This window comes from Chiloscyllium plagiosum, chromosome 33 (assembly GCF_004010195.1).
Source record: "Chiloscyllium plagiosum isolate BGI_BamShark_2017 chromosome 33, ASM401019v2, whole genome shotgun sequence".
Lineage (NCBI taxonomy): Eukaryota > Metazoa > Chordata > Chondrichthyes > Orectolobiformes > Hemiscylliidae > Chiloscyllium > Chiloscyllium plagiosum.
The window spans coordinates 12612456-12637837 of NC_057742.1; the positions used below are offsets into that span (position 1 = coordinate 12612456).

Consider the following 25382-nt stretch of genomic DNA (forward strand, 5'->3'; position numbering starts at 1 on the left):
CGCCCTCACCTTCATCTGTCTATTGCTTTCTCAGCTACCTTCCCCCTCAACCCCAACCCCCTCCCATTTATCTCTCTGGCCCCAGCCCACATTCCTAATGAAGGGTTTATGCCTGAAACATCGATTCACCTGCTCCTCGGATGCTGCCTGACCTGCTGTGCTTTTCCAGCACCCAACTCTCGACTCTGATCTCCAGCATCTGCAGTCCTCAATTTCTCCTGACTCTGAACAATGTTCTGAACAATTAGGAATGGGCAATAAATCCTAGACAGAAACGCCCGCATCCTGTGATCAAATAAAAATAAATTCAGCTTGGGAGGAGCTTGCAGCTGAAGGTGTAAAACTACTTATCAAAATAGATGACTTAGGAACTGTTAAAAGGGAGAACCTTGGAACTTTTTCGCTGTCCTCTGCTATGTAGAAGTTAAAACATTTTGCAAAACTGTGACTAAAAACACTGCGTCATTGCATCACTGATAATGTGGCAAACTCTTTACTGTTTGCAATCTGGTAAAATATGTTAGATAACCTTCTATTGTTCTTTTAACAGCTTGTTTACTCTTTCCACAGTGCAATTACTACGATAAATTAAGAGGAATACAGATTTAATAGTCTTGAATTAACAGTGTACATAAAACAAAGCATCTTTGAGAAATGCTCATTAATTTAATGACAGCAATTAAGTAGGATAAGACTAGTCACTTTTTAGAAGCTGTCGTTTCAGTGGGTGGTAAAAAATGATCATTCCAGAATAGAGGGAAGGATTGAGTAATAGGTGCTGCAAGTGATAATACAGTAGAAGTCTTTTGATGTGAACGCTCCTGTGGGGAGCTAAATATTCCTTCCAGTCATACACAATAGAAAATGCTACAAACGTTTTGGAGATTCAGGACAGGCAGGTCACACCAATGCATTCAGTCGATGAGTTTTCATGTGACAGATTGGACCAAACTCTTGCTGGAGAAATAAAAATGCAAATTTGCCAGAAAATTCAGGGGATTAAGAGATATGGAATGAGTTGCGTATCTGCTGAATTTGATAGTTTATTTATGTTGCTTTGCTCTGAGCCTCACTCCTACTTCTCCAAATTTCCTGCTTTTGCAACTGAACCCTGCAGAAAATCCAGGCTGGGATTTAGCAGCACAGGTAGTTTATGACGAGACAATAATTGTTAATGCAATGGAAATCTGAAAGGAATAATACTAATTATTTGTTTCACTTCTTCAGAGAATAACTCGCTTTTGAGACATAAAAATGCACACTTTACTCTTTTAAAAATGTTTTTTTTCCTCTCTTTCTCACTTTTTCTGTCTCTCTTAACTCATTCTTCTTTTTCTCTCCCTTTTTTCTCTTCCTGTATCGGATTTGACTCTAATACACCCTCCTTCTCCATTGATCTTGTTTTATTCTCAATTCTTAAACTCATCATTGAGAAGGAGAAAGACTGTTGGGCAGATCATTCATTGTGGTTCTAGATTTCTCACTGCCTTACTGTACTATGTCAAAAGCATACAATAACAGGTTATAGTCCATAAGCTTTTGGAGCGCTGCCCCTTGGTCAGGTGACCTGAAGGAGCAGCGCTTTGAAAGCTTGCGATTGCAAATAAACCTGTTGGACTGTAACCTAGTGTTGTGTGATTTCTGACTTTGTTCACCCCAGTCCAACATCTGCACCTCCACATCATGGCTACTGCTGTACCATTATCGACTTGTATTTCCAAAATGTTGCAACACAAACATTGAGCTGATGTTTGTGGGAAAATGTCAAACTAACAGCATATGCTGACAGATGTCTACCTTAGCAAGGTCCAAATCTACAACCCTACATCCCAGATTCCCCCTCAGCAGATGCTCCTTGACCTGCTGAAATTTTTCAGCATTTTTCATTTCCATTTCAAAAACTCCAGCATCTACAGCGGTTTGCATTTTATTCATTGTAGCAAATCTTTTCTACAGAGAAGACACTGATGAAGATATGGACTATGCACTGATCCTGACCGAGGTAAACCTGTTGTGCTATGTATCCAAGAACTAAAGTCACTGATGTGACATTGAATTATATGTGTGTAGTATTCACCGCTGCACTCTTCAGAATAGCGTTGACTGTATTTCCACCAGTTTTAATGTAGAAGCATTTCCATTTGAAACATTTCTGGAATTTCTGATAGTTAGTCCTGAGTTTACTCTTGTCACATTGTGAGGAAGGACTCAGAATTCCATTATCAAACTGTGAAATAGCTACTTGTGCAGGTGCAGTTACAGTGTATTAGCACCATGACCTGTTTTGCAAATTGCAGATCACACAAAGTGGCAATCCAGAGAAAGAAAGACAAAAGAAATAAAGAAAAAATAGACTGGGAATTCTACAGTTTCTTTTGATGACTTCAAGACAAATGATAACTAGAGCAAGAGAAAAAAGACTTGCATTTGTATGGTATCTTTCACACCATCAGGTATCCCACAGCGCTTTAATACAGGAAATGCTGCAGCTGCAAACAGCAATGTGATAATGATCCCACACACTGTTTTTGTGATGATGTTCTTTGGGAGATGCACACTGGTAAGAATACTGTAATAATTCCTTTGCTCCTCTTCAAAATAACATGGTGGAAACTTTTGTGTTCAGTCAAAATGGTGACTGGGACCTTGGTTTAACATCCCATCCAAACAACGACAATTACAACGTAGGAGAGTGAGTGTGACGCTGGCTGTCCAACTACATGTGACTGGTATCTCTTCAGCTTCAGCAAAACAAAGAATTACTCCAAAGGATTTTTGCAACTGTATTGTGAAATTGAGTTATGAGGAGAGATCATTCAAACTACAGGCTTGATTTATTTAGAATCTAGACGTTGAGTAATGGCTTTGATTGAAATCTTCAAAATTTTAACAGGAAAAGATAGTATAGATAAAGATAAACTAATTCCACTGGTCAGGGACTCTAGGCCTAGGGACATAGTCTGAGAGGTAGGGCCAGACCATTCTGGAGAGGGGTTAGGAAGCAATTCTACACTCAAAGGGTTGGAGATGTTTTGAACTCTTTTTCACAAATGGCTATTGATGTAGTAGCAGTTATTAGTTTTAAATCTGAGATCGATAAATCTTTGTTGAGTATAGGTCATATGCCCAAAGACAAGTCATATTGAACTAATCCACAGATCAGCCATGGTCTTACTGAATGGTGGTACAGGTTTGATGGGCTGAATGGCCTACTCCTGTTGCTATGTTCATATGGTGGTGGACAGGTCGCAGTCTGTAATTGAAACTAGACTTGCTTTTCCAACTCCTTTATGTCACCCTGGAATTTCCAAAGATGGGACAAAGGATTTTTTTTTATTCACTGAAGGAATGTGGGTGTCTGCTAGCTAGCCTGGAATTTAATGTCTTTCCCTAATTGCCATGGAGAATTTGGTGGGGAGTGGCCTTCTTGAACTGCAGCAGTCTTCAGGATGTAGCGATACCCAGTTACTTAGGAATGGAATTCCATGATTTTGACCCAGGGACAGCAAAGAATTGGTGATATAGTTCCCAGCCAAATGGCTCTGAAGGGAACTTGCAGGCGACATTGTTTCCAAGTATCTGCTGCCCCTGTCCTTCGGAGTGGTGGAGGTCTTGGGTTTGGAAGGTGCCAATGAAAGAGTGTTGTGAGTTACTGCACCTTGTGGATGGTATACACTACTGTCACTGTACTGGTGGTGAAAGGAGTGAATGGGAAGGTGGTGGAAAAGCTGCCAATCAAGCAGGTTGTTTTGTCCTGTCTAGTGCTTTTATGGCTGTTGTTGGAGCTGAACACATTCAAGCAAGTGGAGAGTGTTCCATCACACTGTTGGCCTGTACCTAGTAGATGGTGGACAGACTTTGAGAAGGCAGGAGGTGAATTATTCACCACAGAATTCCCAACCTCTGACTTCCTCTTGTAACTCCCATAATTCAGTTTGCGATCAATAACAATACCAGGATGTTCATAATAAGGGATTCAATGATGGTAATACCACTGATCATCAAAAGTCAATACTAGACTTTCATTATAGGAGTTGGTCATTGCCTAGAACCTGTGTGAATGCCATTGCCATTTATAAGCCCAAACCTAGATGTTGTCCAAGCCTTATTTGATATTGACAGATTGCTTCAATATCTGAGGAGTTGTGATTGATGCAGAACACTGTGCAATCATCAGCAAACATCTCATTTCTGACATTACAATGGAGAGAAGGTCATTAATGAAGCATCTGAAGTCTTAGTCTGGGCCATGTGAATGTGCCCACAGTGCACAATAGAACAACAATCAAACTCTTTATTGGGAAGTAATATTATTTATGATTGAAATTTTGAGATGATTATGAGTTTTAGCTTTTGTATGATTGTAGGATCCACCTCAAGAAGTGGCAGGATGTTGTTCCAAATTCAGGTCACCATGGATCAGGCCATATTGCACTAGTAGTGCAATTTTATTTTATTAACTACATTATTAACATTTTTTACTAACTACCTTGATGGGATTTGAACCCATTTCCCCAGGACATTAGCCTGGGCCTCTGCTTAACTGGATCAGTGTCATTGTCTTCTCCACTATTGCACTAGTAGTGACACTGATCCAGTTAAGCAGAGACCCAGGCTAATGTCCTGGGGAAATGGGTTCAAATCCCATCAAGGTAGTTAATAAAAAATGGTAAGGAAGGTTCGTCTCAGTAACAGTGACTGTGAAATTGTCATGAAAAGCGTAGCTGGTTCACCAATGTCTCAAGGGAAGGAAATCTGCTTAGTGCAAGTGTGACTCCAGATCTACAGCAATGTGGTTGACTCTTAATTGTCTATGGAAATCATTTCAGGGGTAAATAGGGATGGACAACAAATGCTGACCATGGAAAAAGTAGCAATTCAAAGTTTCTTAGAATCTGCCCCTGGGATCTGAGACAGATTCATCAGCAGGGTTTCAAACTTCCAATGATATTAAGATAAATGGGCCAACCATTTCTGTGCTTGTGTGCTCAGCTTTGCAATCAAATCTAATCTACATAGAGTTTCATCAGCAGTGCAGGGAGGCTGATAAATGAATGAGAAACTTCAACATGGCCAGACTCCACCTGTCAACCCTGAAGTTAAACAGAGCCAGTGATGGACATCAGACACTCAAAAGCAAAATACTGTGGATGCTAGAAATCTGAAATAAAAAAAAACCCAGAAAACGTTGGAGGAACTCAGCATGTGTGACAGCAACGATGGAGAGAGGAACAGAGTTAACATTTCAAATCCGATACAACTACTTTGGTTCATACCAGACTTGAAACATTAACTTTGGTTTTCTCTGCACAGATTTTGCGAGACCTGCTGAATTTATCTAGCATCTTCTGTTTTTATTATAGAATGTTTACTGGGGTCAGCCTGTGCTGACAGGCTGCATAGAGGAGAAATTCTTGTTCTGGCCTTTGGGTACAGTTCGTACCCAACTTGCTAGTGCTTTGATGAGGGTATTCACTATTCCACAGTTCATTTTTTAAATAACATCAGAGAAATAAAGTCAAGCTATAAAGTTCCTCAAAAGACTTATGACGGGAACTATACAACACGAATTGGAAGACTTCTATTATTTTTGCCTTTAAACTCAATTTTATACTAATCCAAAAAGGTCTATTGAGATTACCAGTGAAGTTTCATACATCATTTTTCATGTCCATGGCCTTTTTCTTGGACAGGATTGTTGCTTCAAACTTTGTTCCATGTGCATGCACGTCTAAATGTAGAATTAACTGTCCTCTGTTCATTTTTTGCGACTGAGTTCGGGATTTGGAAACAGTGATGGCCCAGTCCAATTTCTCCGAGGCTTTCTGTGTTCCAGTCAGGAAGCTCAAATTTGAGAGACATTAATCATCATTACCATTCTCACCGGCAGCATTCTGCTATTATGTAACTTAGCAGCCAACTTAATAAAGAAAAATGCTCAAGTCCACTTTGGGCATTAGTTCCAACTTTTTGAAGGTCTAATTTTATCTGCTTGCGTAATCTCTTCCTTTCTGGCCCCTCTTCAAAGCAATACCGTTTACATGGTTGGGTAGACAGTCACATACCTCAACACGTTAACACATTGTCCAAGATTGTGGAAAACAGGACAACCTTAGCAACACATTCGTGCAAATAGTCTCATAATGATCGAGTAGACTTTGAGATAAAAGTACAAGAAACTATACACCTTGTTGTTTAATACAGCTTAGCAGATTCATATATATTCCAAAAAACCCACTGATATTACCTTTTATGGTTTATGTCTCAATAAAGACAAGGCCCATATCCAAGAAGAGTTTAACCAGTTTATCCCCTTGATATTTCAATGATATCATCGATCAGAAATACAGTACACCCCCATGCACCCCTGATCGTTAACCAGGCGGTTCCCATTGACCAAACGGTTAATTGCACCAACTTCAGAAACACTACATGTGCAGATCAGAGAATAAGGACTCCATGTTGAGAAACTGACCTCCTGAACTGCATAGAGCCTTTCCACCACCTGGGAGTCTCAAATCAGGAGGACTGACTCACTATCTGAATGACTGCAGTTCCAAAAACACTCATGACAATCTAGTGGCTCAGATTGCAGTTTTCTGCACAGTGTTCAAATACAATTTGACAACTGGTGGAAGATGACTTCACTTAATAAATCCAGAATATGAAGCTAGTCTTAGTAGAGGTGACCATGCAGACATCATTGATTGCTGTAAAAACCCATGAGGTTTATTAATGTCTTATAGGGGAGGACATTTACTGGCTTTATCTGGTCTGGCTGACACGCCAGTCCAGACTCAAAGCAACCCAGTTGACTCCGAGCTGCCTTCTGATTTGGCTGAGCAAGTCACTTGGGCAAAGATTATTAGGGTGGGCAACAAATGCCAGCTTTCATCTCAGAGGCTCATCCATCTCATGAAACAATAAAGGAAGAAAGGTAAATAAAAATTCCACAATTAATGGCAGCCAATCTAGTAAATTCTAAATCTCAAGCACTGCCGCTGTATAATCTTCTACAACTGTATTATTTTAACCTGTCTTGATTCATTTTTTGACTGCCTCCGAGAACCAAACAAGCAATTTTCCTTTCTGTCCCATACAGCCTTGTGATATTGATTTAGATTTAATCTCTGGCAAAACGTGAGTAAGTGGATTAATCTGGAGAAACTATTATTTCTACTTTTCAAGAAGCTTGAGTGCTGTGACCCAGAAACCGTAAAGGCCAAGTGCATTTATTTTCTATTTTCAGAAAGTGTGTTTGATTCGCTGCATAACACAAAGCCAACAGTTAATTTAAAATCCCACACTGCAACATCAACTGTGTCAGTATTTACCTTTTAAGATTGAATTCACAAATCTGGAATCAATTCTGTTTTGGTGAATAATATTTACTTTTTCAGGCTTGAAACAACTACATAATGCCCTAACTAAGTCTACTGCTGACTGAAAAATGCCCTGCATAAGGCACTGGTGTCTGAGTACACTGTTCTATATAACGGTTAGCCTTGGAACTTGACTTTCACTCCCCAAAGCAAAACAAAGACTGAGAAGGACTGGTCATGGAGATGACTGGATGTGTGCTCACTTGATAGCCTAGTTTCAGCTAAAGCTAAATCAACACAAACCTATGGAATCCCCATTGCTAGGAATGAGCCTGAAGTTACTGCTACTGACCTGATCAATTGGTCAAAATTCTACTTGCCATAATCTAGACCAGCCAGTTCATTCCACACTACTAACCAACATTCACCTACACCTAATTCCTGATGAAGGGCTTATGCCTGAAACGCCGATTCTCCTGCTCCTCAGATGCTGCCTGAGCTGCTGTGCTTTTCCAGCACCACACTCTCGGCTCTAATCTCCAGCATCTGCAGTCCTCACTTTCACCTAACCTATATTCACCCCAACCTTACATTATCATAGAGTTCTGACTGTTTGGAAGCAGGCCATTCGGTTCATTGAGTCGACACCGACCCTCCAAACAGCAATCCACCCAGACCAATCCCCCTACCCACTCCCTGTAACCCTGCATTTCCCATGACTACTCCACCTAGCCTACATATGCCTGGTCACTAAGGGCAACTTAGCTTGGCCAGTCCACCTAACTTGCACATCTTTGGACTTGGGGAGGAAACCCAAGCAGATGTGGGGAGGCTTTGCAAACTCAACACAAATGGTCACCCGAGGGTAATAAAAGCAAAATACTGCAGATGCCGGGTCTGGCAGCATATGTGGTGGGTTGGGGGGGGGGGGGGAAGCAGAGTTAAAGGTTTGAGCCCTGTATGACGCATTTTTAGGCGAAAGCAAAGTCATACTAAACTCAAAATGTTACCTCTGTTTCTGTCTACACAGATTCTGCCAGACCTGTTGAGTTTCTCCAGCATTCTCTGTGTCTGTTTTGACATTAACATTCGATCAGCAAAAGAAACACGGCCGATGTAACATTAAAGGAAAAATTGAATGCTGTGGTCTCGTGTACGTGTATGTTGCCTTTAAGAGAACTCCATGTGCTGTGTGCATATAACATTGTAACTCTACCTGCCAGTGAGTCTGTAGTAGATTTGCACATTGCACGCACATAGATCAGTTGGCTTGCTGTGATGTCTGTTCCTAACTTATAATGTGTTTTACTGGTTTAAATAAACTAACTTATGGAGTTAATCAATCCTAGAATCATAGAGCACAGACAAGGCCCACTACTCTACACCAGTGCCACTTTCCAGCACTTGGCCCATACCCTTGAACGTTATGACATTTCAAGTCTTCATCCAAGAACCTTTTAAAAGGTTTCCCACTTCAACCACCTTCCCGGGCAGTGTTTTCCAGATTCCATCCAGCCACTGGGTGAAATTCTTTTCCTCAATATCCCTTTGCACCTCCTGTCTTTCAACTTAACATTATGCCCCTCGTTACTAACCCTTCAACGCAGGGGAACAGCTCTTTCTATCCGCTCTGTCCATGCCCCTGATAAGCTTAAACGCTTCAGTCAGCGTTCCCCACACCCCCACCCCCCAACCTTCTCCGTTCCAAAGAACACAACCCAAACTTATCCAGCTTCTCTTCACAGCTGAAGTGCTGTGTCCCAGGCACCATTCTGGAGGATCTCCTCACCCTTCACTGCAACCCTTTAGTGTGGTGACCAGAACGACACACAGTATTCCAGCCACGGCCTAACTAAGGTTTTACAGAGCTCCAACAACCTCCCAGTTCTTATAGTCTATGCCTTGACTGATGAAGGTAAGATGAACAGTTGATTATTAGGCTGTTACCGGCGACACGACAAAGGCACTCTGTAACTTTGTGCCAGTTTTACAACTGTTCTTGCAAACCCATAGCACTCATAGAGTAACAGAAAGAGACTGAACATTTGTTTCTTTACACATCAATATATCAAAGCATAGGGTAAGACATTTGATCAAATTGGTCTCTCGTGGTTGCACAAAGCAGTTCTGGTGAATCTGCTGCACCCGTGCCATTGTCCTACCTAATAAAATCAATAGGAAGGAAATTCATACGTATAATGAGCTGTCCATTTCGCCAAACCTCACTCCACTGAAAGCATGCAAAATCTTACAACTTAAATTGCACAATCTGCACGTGTGTGTAAAATATTGCAAACAATTCAAACAGCTCTTTGTACTTTTATAAGGGGAATACAACATTTGGAAACGGTACTCAAAAGGAAAAAAATCTCAAACCTGAAAATAAATCTCAGTAAGTACCAAAAGATTATATTGTTTCTTCTGAAAGTTTATGCAAGTCGATTAACCAAATCACATAATAGGTCAGAATGGAGTCCATGTATATATCCAGTGAAAAGTAGAAGAAGGAACAGAGGTTCAATAAATGCAAGTGCAAAAATATTAATATCATTACTGAGGGATCTCAATTATCCGAAGGACATGGGCAGGGAGTGTTTCATTTGGTTAATTGAATGCAGGATAATCGATGCTAGATAACATAGTTAGCCACGCATTGGACCTTGCGATTGTGTTCGGATCATCCGAAATTCGGTTAATCAAATGCCAGATAATCACAATTTCTCTGTATTTAATTCAACTCAATATACTAAAATAATCCATGGCACTAAACAGAGGCAAAAAGAATTGACTCCCAAAAACTGTTCACTCTTGAACAAATTCGTTGCCTTACAGTAATAATCAAGGCCGAAGTCAGGCAACAGACATTTCAACCTCTCCGCTTGAATTTCCATATTCAGACATTGCCAGAAACAAAACTCACTGGTGATATTTTAAAAGCAACTTGCAATTAAATAAGGTTCCCTAACTTCATTATATAGAGTGAACAGTTGAGGGAGTGGCGTGTTAAGGGGTTCACCACTTCCGCAAATACTAAGTGGTACAATAACATGCTATCATAGACAATGGCCACAAGAGACATCTGGTGAATTTTCCTCATTGTTGCTGATAAGGTAAATGGGTAAATTGTAATCAGACACCAGCAGACAGACCACATATGTCCTCACAAGTAAATGGGATCTAGCTTCTTTGTTGGTCTTCATCAATAATAATGGCAAAACCTGAGTGGCTTCATAACTTGTAACAAAAACATCATTTGTAGGATGTTATAGTCAATATAATCTCTGGCATGTTTAGAATCAGTCCTTTCAGTATGAATATCTTGGGATTTTGAATGTGACAATAATCAAGTATGTTCTTACAATTAATTTACCCAACTTTCTTGTTATGGCAGCTTTATTTTTCAACTTACCATCAATTGAATAAAAATCTTTTGCAGTTTGTCACAGTCCAGCAGTAACAACTTGTATTAACATGGCAAGACTGACATTGTTATGGACCAGACCAGACACCGTCTCCCACCAAAAGATGTTAAGAAGGTAACCTAGACCCTAATTTTTACATATTTTAAAGATAAATGTGAGGTAATGTGTTCCAGATGCAATTCAATTAGTCAAACTACTCGATGTTTAGCAAAACACAATTTATTCACAGCAACATTAAAATCAGTGAGAGAGGAAAAGAACAAGAGCAGTAGATGTGATCTATATGGACTTCAGTAAGGCGTATGACAAGGTTAGCAAGGTTAGATCTCATGGAATATAGGGAGAACTAGCCATTTGGATATTGAACTGGCTCAAAGGTAGAAGACAGAAGTGATGGTGGAGGGTTGTTTTCATGACTGGAGGCCTGTGACCAGTGGAGTGCCACAAGGATCGGTGCTGGGTCCTCTACTTTTCATCAGTTATATAAACGATTTGGATGTGAACCTAAGAGGTATAGTTAGTAAGTTTGTAGATGACACCAAAATTGGAGGTGCAGTGGACAGCGAAGAAGTTTACCTCAGATTACAACAGGATCTTGATCACACGGGCCAATGGGCTGAGAAGTGGCAGATGGAGTTTAATTCAGATAAATGCGAGGTGCTGCGTTTTGGGAAAGCAAATCTTAGCAGGACTTATACACTTAATGGTATATAGGGAGTGTTGCTGAACAAAGAGACCTTGGAGTGCAGGTTCATAGTCCCTTGGAAGTGGAGTCGCAGGTAGATAGGATAATGAAGAAGGCGTTTGTTATGCTTTCCTTTATTGGCCAGAGTACAGGAGTTAGAGGTCATGTTGTGACTTTACAGGACATTGGTTAGAAAGATGTTGTGAAACTTGAAAGGGTTCAGAAAAGATTTCCAAGGTTGTTGCCAGGGTTGGAGGATCTGAGCTACAGGGAGAGGCTGAACAGCCTGTGGCTGTTTTCCCTGGAGCATGGGAGGCTGAAGGGTGATCTTATAGAGATTTACAAAATTATGAGGGGCATGAATAGGATAAATAAACAAAGTCTTTTCCCTGGAGTGGGGGAGTCCAGAACTAGAGGGCATAGGTTTAGGGTGAGAGGGGAAAGATATAAAAGAGATCTACGAGGCAACTTTTTCACGCAGAGGGTGGTACATGTATGGAATGAGTGGAATGAGCTGCCAGAGGAAGTGGTGGAGGCTGGTACAACTGCAATATTTAAAAGGCATTTGGATGGGTATATGAATAGGAAAGGTTTGGAGGGATATGGGCTGGGTGCTGGCAGGTGGGACTAGATTGGGTTGGGATATCTGGTCGGCATGGATGGGTTGGACCGAAGGGTCTGTTTCCATGCTGTACATCTCTATGGACTCTATTACAGTTAAAATACAACAAAAGAAAGAGGGACTCAGAATAACTTGACTCTATTGGAAAACTTAACAGAATAATAGATTATTTTACTACTAAACAGTAACTGTTCTGATATGGAAACATCCCATAAACACACCCTTGGCAAAAGGCAAATTCAGAAAACAAATAGTCTCACATGCAATTCTCCAATTTAGGAGGAAAGAACATCAAAAGACAGTTCAGAGAGACAGAGAGAGAGAGACAGAGAGAGAGAGACAGACAGAGAGAGAGAAAATATAGCAGCTAGGAGAGATTCACTACCTTCCAACCCTGCTGAGACCCTAGCAACAATTGCTGAAAGCTAACTGAAAACCTGGATTAGTGAGATCTTGACCACACTCATTCAGGCTGCATCTATAGTTCTGACTTTAAAAACAAAATCAAAGCCTCAAGTTTTTTTAATCTTCTCATAGACTGCTCTACACTTATCCCCAATCTATTTCTAAAAGAAACCAGAACAAAACACATTTCTTGAAGCCACAGCATTGTCACACATTGTAAACCATCCAAAGGCAACCTACATGAAAATTAAGAGACAAAATATGATATTGGTTACCTATCCTAATGTCTCTCCAAGTGGCTTAAATACTTGGTTAAATTGGTAAATTTTAAGGTAAAGAAAGAGAGGAAAGGAAGAGGTGCTCATAGGTTTAGGGAAGGAAGACGGAAGCTCAGGCCCTAGGCTGCTGAGGTCAGGTTTTTAATAGTGGAACAATGTGACTTGGAAATGCACATATGCCCAGAATTGAAGGAGCATGGAAAAATAAATTTAAACATGAAAATGAAAATTTTTCAAGACACTGGCCAGCAATGATCGACGTAGGTCAGGAAGCACAGACACTGGTGAACAGAAATTGGTGCAGGTTGAGATATGGATTTTACTTTTCTTTTCAAAACTTTTCAAATTACTGGGTAGATCATAATAGGTTGCACAATTAAGTCAATTGTTTAGATTTATGAAGATAGGCTTAAATGAACAGTTTGGTTAATTTTACTGAATCTATGAAATTGTTAACACTTTAATTATAGATCCCTATTATGACATCCCCAAAATAAACTTCTAAGCACACAGGTATTAAGAGCATTAATGTAATCGGGTTGAAAGATGACATGATAACTTGTGATGAATCAGATGCAGGGCAACAGAAAGGAGCCGTTTTTCCTGCTGTAGATCTGAGGGTTAAAGCCAGTATTGAAGACAGTGGAATTCAGAGCAATGGTCCTCTCATGGTCTGGCTTCACCGTTAGCATGGGACCATTTGTCTCCACTGACAACACATTACATTTACCCTCTCATGGCTGTTGATTTAAGGCAGAGATTCCAGACCACTCAAGCTGTACATTTAAGATAGTTACATAGCATCACAGCATGTGGAAAGGCACCCACTTCATCTTCAGTCACTTTCTGTTTAACATGGTCAGTCCGCTTTGGACGTGTAGGTACAGAAATGTCAGTAAGAACAGAACCCAGAATATCCAGGCCTGCGCTAAAAAATGGCAAAGAACATTCATGCCACCCCAGGACTGGCAATTACCAGGGAGAGAATCTAACTACCATCCCTCGACATTCCATGGTATTACCATCACCGAATTTCCCACTACCAACATCCTGGGGGTTATCCTTGATTGGAAGCAGAACTGGACTAGCCATATAAACACTGTGGCTACAGGAGCGGGTCAGAGGCTAGGAATACTGCAGCCTGTGACACACCACCCAGCCTGTCCACCATCGACAAGTCACAAGTCAGGGGTGTGATGGAATACTGTGTACTTACCTGGATGAATGTACTCAAAACGTCAGCCACCATCCAGGACAAAGCAGTCCACTTGATTTGCCCAAGATCCACAAACAATCACTCCCCCCACCACCAGCACTCAGTAGCAGCAGCGTTTACAATCTACAAGTTGCACTGCAGAAATTCACCAAATTTGCAGCATCTTCCAAACCCATGACCACTTCCATCTAGAAGGACAAGAACACTATATACATCGGAACATCGCCACCTGTAAATTCCTTCTCAAGCCACTCACCACCCTGACTTGGAAACATATCGCCTTCACTGTTGCTGGATCAAAATTCTGGAATTCTCTCCCTCACATCATTATGGGGTTACCTGCAGCAAATGGAGGGCAACAGTTCAAGATGGCAGCTCACAGCCACCTTCTCAAGGGCAACTGGGATAGGAAGTAAACATTGACCCAGCGATACCCAAATCCTATGAATGAATGCAAAAAAAATCAAATGGCAATGCTCCTTTAACTGCTACTACCTCTTTCTATGAGGAGGTAATGTCCAGCAGGGATTTCATGTTGTACCTCATGCAATATCTGTTGAATTGAAAAGGAGCAATAATGTGCTTCTGTGAGTAGGTGTATATATTTACATATAAACATGTTTCTGCTTGAAAAATATCTGAAAAGTTACTCAATTGATAGAGGTGACATGTTGCATGAAAAAAAAACAGTTTATAACTTAACCAACGTTATGGGGAAACAGATATACAGAGAGGTGTAATTTAACATATTCCCCTTTTCCAATTTTTATACAAGAGACGTGTTATTCCCATGCTTCAGTTTTAAAGAGATACACGATTTTGGATATGCAGGTTGTCAAAAAAACTGCTCCTTTGATATTTTTGCAGTGATCAACTGAGTCACTGAAAGAAACAGCTATTTTTGGTTGTGAATGAATACTTCAGCATGGGCTGATACTGAATCATAACACCACTTCCCAATTGTAATTGTCACAAGCCTGAACTGGGTCCTAGTTGCTGCTGATTTAAGGTGACAATCGGCAAGCCCATTTCTTGGCTGATTTTTAAACTCCAGATATTTTGTACCCACCAGATGTCAGGCAGACATCTGCAACCATCTTTTTCAGATATTTAACAGGGGCAAAATAACCAATTGTGTAGCTCCATACCTTACATCCCGGGGCGACAGTCAATAATAAGTGTTAGAACCCTGCCATAAGTGGATTTAGATGGGAGAAGGTCTCCTACTTCTTTTACCCACCCCTATGGAGTCATTCTAGAATACAGCAGCTTGTCTATTAGTTAGGAGATTAGAAATTTTTTCTCTTTATTTGAGGCGTTAAGGAACGTAACCTCCAACAATTTTTGGGTACTGATGCCCCTCATGATCCTTGCTGTCCTCACCCTCTCTCTTACCTCTTCCCTTCTTATAATCCGACTTTTTGTGGTGTATTCACTAGGCCTTTAACCTTCTGCTTTCTGACACTGAATTAGCTGTACCAGCAAATGAATCAAGTTTATCTCCTTACACCCACGTGTCAATGAATTTCGGGTATGGCAGAACATTAAATTCTTCTTTCTTTGAGCAAGAATCTTCTCTCTGTCCAATGGACCCTTTGGCCCATTTCCAATGCTCTCCCTCCACCAGCAGCCCTCTCTCTGGTCTCTTACCTGTTCTTGGCATTTTCAATGAGAAGTGTTGGAATGGCATTGGTCACCTTCACTGCTTTGCTCCCCTCACCCAATCTAATCTAATCTAGCTCCCTGTGAATCTCTACACAAAAGTCTCTTATGTCTAACCCTGCTTCTGTTGGCAAACCTGCTGTTGGCATCAGGCTGTGCAGGCTAAGCACCAACTCACAGACACTTCCTCCTAGCTTCCCCAGACCACGAACCCATCGCTGAACATCTAGCCAATGTTTCCAGGTCTGTTATTCACCCCATCTCCCAGCTTCCTACTTTACATTTACACACTGCCTGGTTCTACCTTCCTCCCAAAATCCATAAATAAACTGTCCTGCTGACCCAGTGTTTCAGTCTGTTCCTGTCTCACTGCACTTATTTCTTCCTATCTTGGCTCAATATTTTCTCCTCATTTCTCCCCTTTTTGACTCTTTCACTTCTCTCCTCAACATTATCTAGTTTTCTGGCCCTTTTCCTTCACTGCAGGTATTCAATTCATTTGCACCTCCAGCCCCCTCCATGCCACAGAGGGCTTTCTGCTCCTTCCTTCAATGGAGGCCAGAACAATCCCCAACCACCCCCACTCTCCTCCACCTGACTGAACTGATTCTCCAACTGAACAATTTCTCATTTAGCTTGTCTCACTTCCTCTAAATAGACAGTGTTGCTATGGGTACCGGGCAAGGCCTTAGTTACTTCAAGCCTTTTTGCGTGGTATATGGAGCATACTTTGTTTCAAGTGTTAAAAGGGAAATGCAACAATGTTGGATTAACCATGATCATATTGAATGGTGGAACAGGCTTGAGGGCCAAACGGCCTCCTCCTGCTCCTACTTCTTATGGTGTCATGGTCTAGTCCAACTTGAGCTCCTTCCCGTAATTTCTTTCCTGGTACATCAATGACTGCATTGCTGCTGCTTCCTGCACTTATTCAGTACCAAAAACATCAATCCATTTAGCTTTCAATTTCCACCTTCTCTTATCTCCACCTAGCCCATTTCTGACTCTTCCCTTCCCATCTTTGACTTCTCTGTCAGTATTTCTGAGCATAGGCTGTCCATTAATATCCATTACAAATCCACCAACTTAGACAGGTAATGCATTCATGTTTCCTTACACCCTGTTTCATGCAATAGCTCCACCCTATTCCCCTGGTATCTCTATCACCATTGTAACTGTTTGGAGGATGCCATCTTCCACATTCTGAGATGTGCTCTTTTTATTTATTGAAAAAGGATCTCCCCCATTATGACTGAAAAGACCTTCAACTGTGTCCAGCCCATTTCCTGCATTCAGAACTCAACCTTCAGTCTCATCTCTTGTGTTGATTAACACCTATACAATAATATTGAAACATTGGAGATGAAAGACATTGCCTGCCAATGAACTTAGACATTGGAATACACAAACCAGACATATTTCAGGAAGTTAGTTTTGGCAGAGCTGGGCAGTGGATTTGTACCAGGAATCAGTTAGAGAAAGTGTTCACTCTCAGCCTGTCAAAGAGGAAAAAAAAGTCCCAATGATAGAACTGAGCAAAAAGAGCATCAGGTCGTTGAGGAACAACTTAAGTATATTCTACTGAGGATACAAGACATTATTAAATGAATGTAGGCCCAGGTTAAAATCTTAGCTTTCAAGGAAACCCTGAGGACTTCAAACTTCATTTGCATTCCATCTTACTTTTGCACAGTACAATATCCCATTTTAATCTTGTACCAGCATGTGAAAGCACGATATTGTGTTAATGATTGTATTCTGTTAGAAGATAATAAAGCTGTTCTATCACTTAAGGAAACCATGAAATCAGCTCCTTACTGACACAGTGGACCAGTTCCAATCCTTTTCCCCTTCCCCTGAAAACTAGACGACACAAATTCCCAATCAGGAAATCAGAGTGGGTGCCTGATGGTAATAGCTGGCCGAATGCTTGACCCAGCCGCCATCCAACTGCTTCTTCATTACAATGTCCCTGTCCCTGCCCCTGCACGTTCCATGGCCACCATCCTTCACCACCATTTGTTCAAATAGGTCGGCAGCCACAAAGCACCAGCCTTACCACATCATCACTCCTGCTCTCTCTCCCATTCTCATACCATTTTAATCTTTTCCTTTGGAGCTCAGGGACTCCTGTAATTTGCATGCCCCTACCAGATTGCTTTGCATGCACAGAGATACCCGATTCCCCCCTGCATCTATGCATCTTAGCTTACTTCCTTCGCGCTTACACACTGAACACTACAGCCTCTGTCCACTTCACATTGCTTTCTTAGCGGCCAATCACTGACTTCAGCACTGCCTGAGTGTGGCTCACATTGCTTTCTTAACAGAGTGCTCAGTTCCAGGCTGTCAGCCACTGTCGAGATGAGGTGCTGGCTTGCACTGCCTCTTAGTGCAGCGGGACAGACCAGTAGCTAGGGAGTGTAGGGAGCACTGAACAGTGAAGGGATTCCTTGCAGGGCACTGTATTGCACCTGCAACACGTGCCAGCAGTTTAAGCAGCAAATACAGTATACGTGCTTCAAGCACACAGCCAAGTGTGAAAGTCAAAGAGGATTGGTTCTTAGCGGGGTGAAAAGGGGAGCAGGATTAGTCAGGGGAGTGAGGCCACAGTCACTTGTTGGGTTTGGCCAAGCTCAAACAGGTACTTGACCCCACCGGAGTTCAAAGATCCATATCCTTGCAGTGAGGGATTGACCACACACAGCCTTACTGATCAAGTACAGGAATTACATGTCAATCAGCCAGGGTACTGTGAAGATATCAGTCCAGGGGCTGGGCCAAGCCAATCATTCCTGCAATGAGGCAATGGGAGGGTTAGAATATGATGGAAGTGCTTGGAAGAGCAGTCAATGATCATGGAGCTGGAGAGCTGGTGAAGTATCCCCATTGAGTGGGTGAAAACAGAAGGCAGGAAGAGCTGGTAACTTGGGAGACTGAGGTGGGGTGAGGGACATTGATCGAGTGTGCAGCTTGCAATAATGAGAGGTGCAGTCCATGAGCATAGGTGAGAAGTGGGTGCAGTGTTGCAGTTGGAGTGAGTGTCAGTCAATGAGTTTGAGGTTGCAGAGTGGAGATGGTGGCACTTATCCTCATGGAGAGCAGACAATTATTAACATTGCTGGGCATCCTGCTTCCCTTGGGCGGCAGATTAAATCCACATCGACTTGGCTTCCTGTGCCAGTCAACAAGAAAATGGGGTGCCGACCACTTCACCACCCTATCCATCAAGACCACTAGGTTCTTGTCTGCAAGTAGTTCCACTGGACCTTTCCTTGTTCATACAGGAAGTACTGCAGCATGAGGCCCAGCTCCTGGCATGCGGTGTCTGGGTTTCATGTATGGTGCCAGGGGCATGAATGCCAGAAGCTTCTGAAAGCAGCGAGCACTTCCACCTCTCTGGCTGCGTTTTTTTGTTTTAAATTTCAAAAATGCACTTTTGCCATAATAATATTTTTATATCCATACATAGTCACTGGTTCTGAACAGTTGTATGTGGAAAAAGAAACATTGGAGTTTGGCTCTATCTAACAAACAAGCCAAAGGCATTTCTTACTTATATAAGACAATATTTACATATATTTGAAGCACCAGACAGCGGGAGGGTGGGATATCCAATAACTAAATGGTCCCCATTTAACTTTACCTGAAAGACATTAGACAGTGGTCTTTCCCCACTGTGTCTTGACAACAGCTAGCCCAAGCTTTAGTGTGTCCCTCAGCACGTAGTCCTGTACCTTAGAATGTGCCAGCCTATGACACTTGGTTGGGGTCAATTGCTTGTTATGGAAGACCAACAGGTTTCGAGCAGACCAAAGAGCATCCTTCACCAAGTTGATGGTCCTCCAGTCACAGTCAATATTTGTCTTGGTGCGCATCCTGGGAAACAGACTATAGAGCAGAGATGGAAATGTGTTGCTGGAAAAGCGCAGCAGGTCAGGCAGCATCTAGGGAACAGGAGAATCGACGTTTCGGGCATTAGCCCTTCTTCAGGAATGCCCGAAACGTCGATTCTCCTGTTCCCTAGATGCTGCCTGACCTGCTGCGCTTTTCCAGCAACACATTTCCATCTCTGATCTCCAGCATCTGCAGACCTCACTTTCTCCTCAAAGACTATAGAGCAGAGTCCTGCACCATTGAGAATGATGCCCAAGAGCCCAATTGGACAATTAATGGAGTGTGGAGTGGAAGATTGTGTGAGAGAAGTCACTCTGAGTCAGGGTGACCAGATACTATGAACCTCATTCAACAAAACACTCCAACTGAAAATTGTTAAAATCCCTTCGACATTTTTATGACAGTGTGGTACAATTTTGTACAAAAAAAAAATAAATCTTTATTTTGGGCAACTGAGGAGGTTGAAGAGAGAAGAGACAATTCACCCCATCTCACCTGGTCACGCATAAGGCATTCAAATGTCATTTGTTAATCCACAAAAGTCCAAACTTCAGAAATGACGTGGTCCCAAGCTTCCAGGCGGGAGATGCATTCAGTGATAACAAAAAAACAAAATTGATACCTGAGTTGATGATGTGGAGGTGCCGGTGTTGGACTGGGGTGGACAAGGTCAGAAGTCACAAGTGACTGGGTTATAGTCCAACAGGTTTATTTGAAGTCACAAATTTGAAAATCGCTGCTCCTTCACTTCAACTGACGAAGGAGCAGCGATTTTCAAATTTGTGACTTCAAATAAACCTGTTGGACTATAACCTGGTGTCGTGTGACTTCCGACTTCAAATCATAGAAATTAACACGCAGAACTAATTTGTGAGGTGGGCTTCCCAGTCTTGATAAAAGGTGTACATTGTCACATCTATTAAATGTGTTTGGCTCGACAACTTATCTTGCAACGTTTACAATTCAGTGCAATTTTCTCTGATGCCTTAATAGGCTTTTCTTAGATGCAGGTTAACATTTTAAGGCACACATATAGTTAAAGCCAATACTCTATGTTGTTAATTCTTCCTGCACAGTATAGTATTCATCAGTGGCAAGATCAGCTTTCAGCTGGCATTAAGCAAACATCCAGAGTATTTTCTTACACTGCACTGACAACATCAGTTGTTGTAAAGGGCAGACTTGCTCTGGGGGCTGATTAAGAGACATAAATGTAATAATCTACTTCCCTGGTTTAGAAATGCATTGCTGATATGGATCACATTGCAATGCAATGCTTTTTTAAAACACGATGACTTCAGATTCTCCATAACATTTTTGGATATAATAATGAGCAATTCAAATGCGCTACAAATTAAAAAAAGACAAACAATTTTAAAGTTCAAATGTTAATGGGAAATAAATTTACTCAATCAAAAATTCAACTGGACAAACTTTTAACACATTTGACTTTGTTTTGCATATCTGACTCAGAGGTTGTAACTTGGAAACCTTTCTGAGCAAGCTTTGGCTACATGGGTACTAGAATTTGGCCTTTTAACTCTCATTCACCTGAAGTACAAGAACACGTCATGGGGAATATTAGCAGAACATAGGTGCAAGTTCTACTGTCTCAAAACTGAAAATGTGTTGCTGGAAAAGCGCAGCAGGTCAGGCAGCATCCAAGGAGCAGGAGAATCGGCGTTTCGGGCATGAGCCCTTCTTCAGGAATGAGGAAAGTGTGCCAAGCAGGCTAAGATATAAGGTAGGGAGGAGGGACTTGTAGGAGGGGCGTTGGAAATGCGATAGGTGGAAGGAGGTTAAGGTGAGGGTGATAGGCTGGAGTGGGGGTGGGGGCGGAGAGGTCAGGAAGAAGATTGCAGGTTAGGAAGGCGGTTATATCGTTAACACCACTATGACAACCTGCACATGTTGAAGATGAAACGTTACCTGTACTTATGAAATGTGAATATAGTTTCAGCAGCCACAGAATACACAAAAAAATATCCTATTGTTTGTTCTTTCATTCTCTCTTGTTTTCTTTGTTCTCACACTCTCACACACGCTCTCACTGACAAATGAAAAAAGTGACTAATTTGACAGCACTGATAAGGAAGTAGCATCAGAGAAATGAAAACTCAGAAGATAATGGCAAGACGCACTACTGCTAATGGCTTCCATGAAACCAACTAACATGGATATATAATTTTACATGGATCTTACATGGATTCATGTAAACATGGTTTTAGTATCACCCTCACCTTAACTTCCTTCCACCTATCGCATTTCCAACGCCCCTCCCCCAAGTCCCTCCTCCCTACCTTTTATCTTAGCCTGCTTGGCACACTTTCCTCATTCCTGAAGAAGGGCTCATGCCCGAAACGTCGATTCTCTTGCTCCTTGGATGCTGCCTGACCTGCTGCGCTTTTCCAGCAACACATTTTCAGCATCTGCAGTCCTCACTTTCTCCTACTGTGTCAAAATTCAACATGCGTGATCCACACTGTTTCAGGCAAGTGAGGAAAGACCAGATATCATACTGACAACAACTGTAACCAAATCAGTAATCTTTAAATTCATTCGTGGGATGTAGGTGTCGCTGGCTAGGCCAGCATTTATTGCCCATCCCTAATTATCCAAGAGCAGTTAAGAATAAATAGCACTGAAATGGGTGTAGAGTCATATATACGCCAGACCAGGTAAGGAAGATTGATTTCCTGCCCTTAGTGTTCATGAACAAGAGGGATTTTTCAGCAATCAATGCGGTCACCATTTGGCCAGTATTTTTATTCCAGATTTTTAATGAATTCAAATTTCAGTATTTTGATGGGATTCTAACCCAATGTTGCCTGGGATTCTGGATTACTAATTCAGTGACATTACCACTATCTCATGTACCCTATTTTCCATCAATTCTACATTAACAACAGCCAATTGTATTCTAATTGACATCCAAAATTGCTGGACATTAAGGAAAGCAGGAGCAAATTTAAAAACTCCATTGTTTGATTGAAAGGGTTTCCAAGAACCCTATTTCTGGTTTAGTTTTTCTGGTTTTGTTTGCTGCTGTCCACTCATGCAAGTACACATTAAAGATCCTGTGGCTTAATTCAAAGAATTGCAGGGTGTTCTCCCAAAGCTTTAATTAACATTGTTCAATCAGCCAGTTCCTTAAAAAAAAAATGATTCACTAGCCATGGCTGTTGTGAATCATGTTGGTAGAGAACAGCTGTTACATTCCCTACATATTGAAAGTCATGGGAGCACAGGATTTAGGAGCAAGAGTATTCTATCTAGCCCTTTGAACCTGCTCCATCATTCAATAAGATCAGGGCTGATCTGGTTAATGTGTCAATTCCCCATTCCCATACTCCCAAAAACTCTTGAATTCCTTGTCTACTAAAAGCTAGCCATTCTGCCTTGATTAAATTCACTGCTCTACCCTCCACTTCTTTCTGGGGAATTCTCCACACCAACAACCTTTTGTGAGGAAAAGAAATATCTTTACCTCTATCTTGAAAGGGAGATCCCTTATTCTTAGATTGTGACCCTCTTTCTAACCTCTCCCACAACAGGAAACATCCTCATGGTATCCACCCTGTCTGGCTCCCTCAGCATTTCTGGCAGTATTTATGGAGTGAAATCAGTTAACATTTCAGGTTCGTCCTGAGGAAAGGTCACTCGACCCGCAACATTAACTCTGATTTCTCTCCAGAGACACTGCCAGATCGGCTGAGCTTTTCCAGCAATTTCTATTTTTGTTTCTGATTACAGCATTTGTATTCTTTCAGTTCCCTCAGGATTTTATTTGCATTAATAAGATTCCCTCTCATGTAAACTCTGATGGGTACAGGCTCAACCTGCTCAATCTTTCTTCATAAGTTAAGATCTTCACTCCAAGAAAAATGGAGTGAACTTTTTTCTGAACTCTTTCTAATGCAGTTTCAAGTAAGGAGACTAAAACTGAACACAGCATACCAGGTGCAGTCTCACAAAGACCTTGTACAGCTGCAGTAGAACTTTCCCTACTTTATTCTTCCATTCCCCTTACAATATACTCCAACATTCCATTTAGCTTCCTAATCACTTGTTTTGCCTGCAAACTATCTTATGTAGCTTAAGTACAAGGACACTTGATCTCCCTGCACCACTAAGGCCTGCAATTTTACTCTGTTTAAATAACAGATTGCTTTCCATTCTTTCTGCTAAAGAGGACAAGTTCACATTTTCCCACATTATTCCTAACCTGACAACTTTTTTTCCTGTTCACTTAACTGAGCTGTATACAAAATTCTCTACCTCTTCTTGACAATTTATTTTCCTACCTATTGTGGAGCCATCAGTAAATTCAGCTGTGACACATTTGATACATTCATCCAAGTCATGAGCACAGATTACAAACAGATGAGGTCTCACCTCTGATTCTTGTTGCACTCAGTTTACAGCTTGACAACTTGAAAAGGACCCAATTATCTATATTTTCTGGTTTATGTTAACTGACCAATCCTTTATCCATGCCAACACACTACCTTCATCCCTGTGTTCTTGTCTCGTGGTGGTACTCTTTGATACGGCACTTTATCAAATCTCTTTTAGAAATCCAAATCCTCCACATCTGCAATGTCCCCTCTATCCAACTCACTGGTTACTTTCTCAACAATCACTAATAGATCAGTTAAATGCCATTTGCAGTTTGGAAAGCCATGCTAAACTGTGCAATCACATTATGATTTCTCTAAATGTCCTGCTATAACCTCTCTAATAGTCAACTATTATGGGAGACATTTTAAAACATTTCAACTGATGTAATATTGCACTAGATAACTTATATTTATATAGCACTTAAAACATCCAAATGCATTTCACTGGGATATTGTAAAACAAGTAAAATACTGACCCATATAAAAAGAGATTTTCATGGAAAATAAGTCCAGAACAGTGATGGTAAAAATGGTGACCAGAAGCTGATTCCTGGATTCCCACCCAATACAGTGTCCCCAGGTTTTGCTGGTGCAGGTTAAGACTGTAAGTAGCTAGCCTGCACCTGAACTGATATAGCCAGCTCTACAGTGGTTTGTAAGCAATTCCTAAGCTCACTTCGCAATTTTCATTGAGTCTGGCCAGATCCCTTGATTGGTGCTTCCTGACCACTCAGAGAATCTGGACACCATAGTCTAGATTCAGGTAAGGCAAGTTTACAAGGTCTTACTCACACCTCCATGCTTCTTCAATGCTGAATCACCCTGTATGCAATGTATATGCGAAATGTACATCACAATGGTACAGCTGAGAGAAGAAATATAGTTGCTATTATTGGTCTGGAATCACAGCATTAGTTCAGCAGGGCTTTCTGTTTTGACAAGTGAAGTGAATTGCTTATATTAAGTTGCTCTGTGATCTTTTTTTGTCAATGTCTCAAAGCGTACTTAGACAAGATTAAGAACTGTAATGTGTTTGAAGGGGCTGGCTGGGGCCAAGAATGGCCTTGAGTTGGCATGGAGCATATCTGGGGCCAAGTGGATGATGGGGAATGATTAACCATACATCATCATGAGTTGGAATAGGTTGGTGTGGAAGGTATAAGCAGCCTTGAGGCTGTGGGTTGGGTGAGTGTGTGTGTGAGGGTAAGGACTGAAATGCCTACACTCTTCTAACATAATTGGGTGATGTTCCCCTGAAGACCCTACACCCCCTGAGGTGGTTGTGGCCACACTCAAGAAAATTCTTGATTCAAGTCACCACCTAATTGTACAAATTCAGTTTGCTAGGTCAGATAATCAGGGATTTGGTCAAAGAGGTAGGTTTTAAAGAATGTCTTAAAGGATGAAAGTGAGGTTGAGAGGTGAGAGGTGTCTGGATTATGTTCCAGAGCTTGGGACTGAAATAAAGAAAGA

The 25382-nt window shown here is 41.4% G+C and overlaps 1 protein-coding gene and 1 long non-coding RNA gene across 5 annotated transcripts in view; both read right to left on the reverse strand.

Moving 5' to 3' along the window:
- LOC122539845 overlaps positions 1-24079 on the reverse strand; it is a 30101-nt gene extending 6022 nt beyond the window's left edge. Inside the window, exon 1 of the long non-coding RNA XR_006309199.1 lies at positions 23905-24079. This is a non-coding gene — a long non-coding RNA (uncharacterized LOC122539845). The remainder of the gene's footprint in view (positions 1-23904) is intronic.
- The window catches only part of znf385c (zinc finger protein 385C), a 414328-nt gene that overhangs the window by 287839 nt on the left and 101107 nt on the right, over positions 1-25382 (reverse strand). The gene's annotated exons all lie outside the window — the stretch shown is intronic.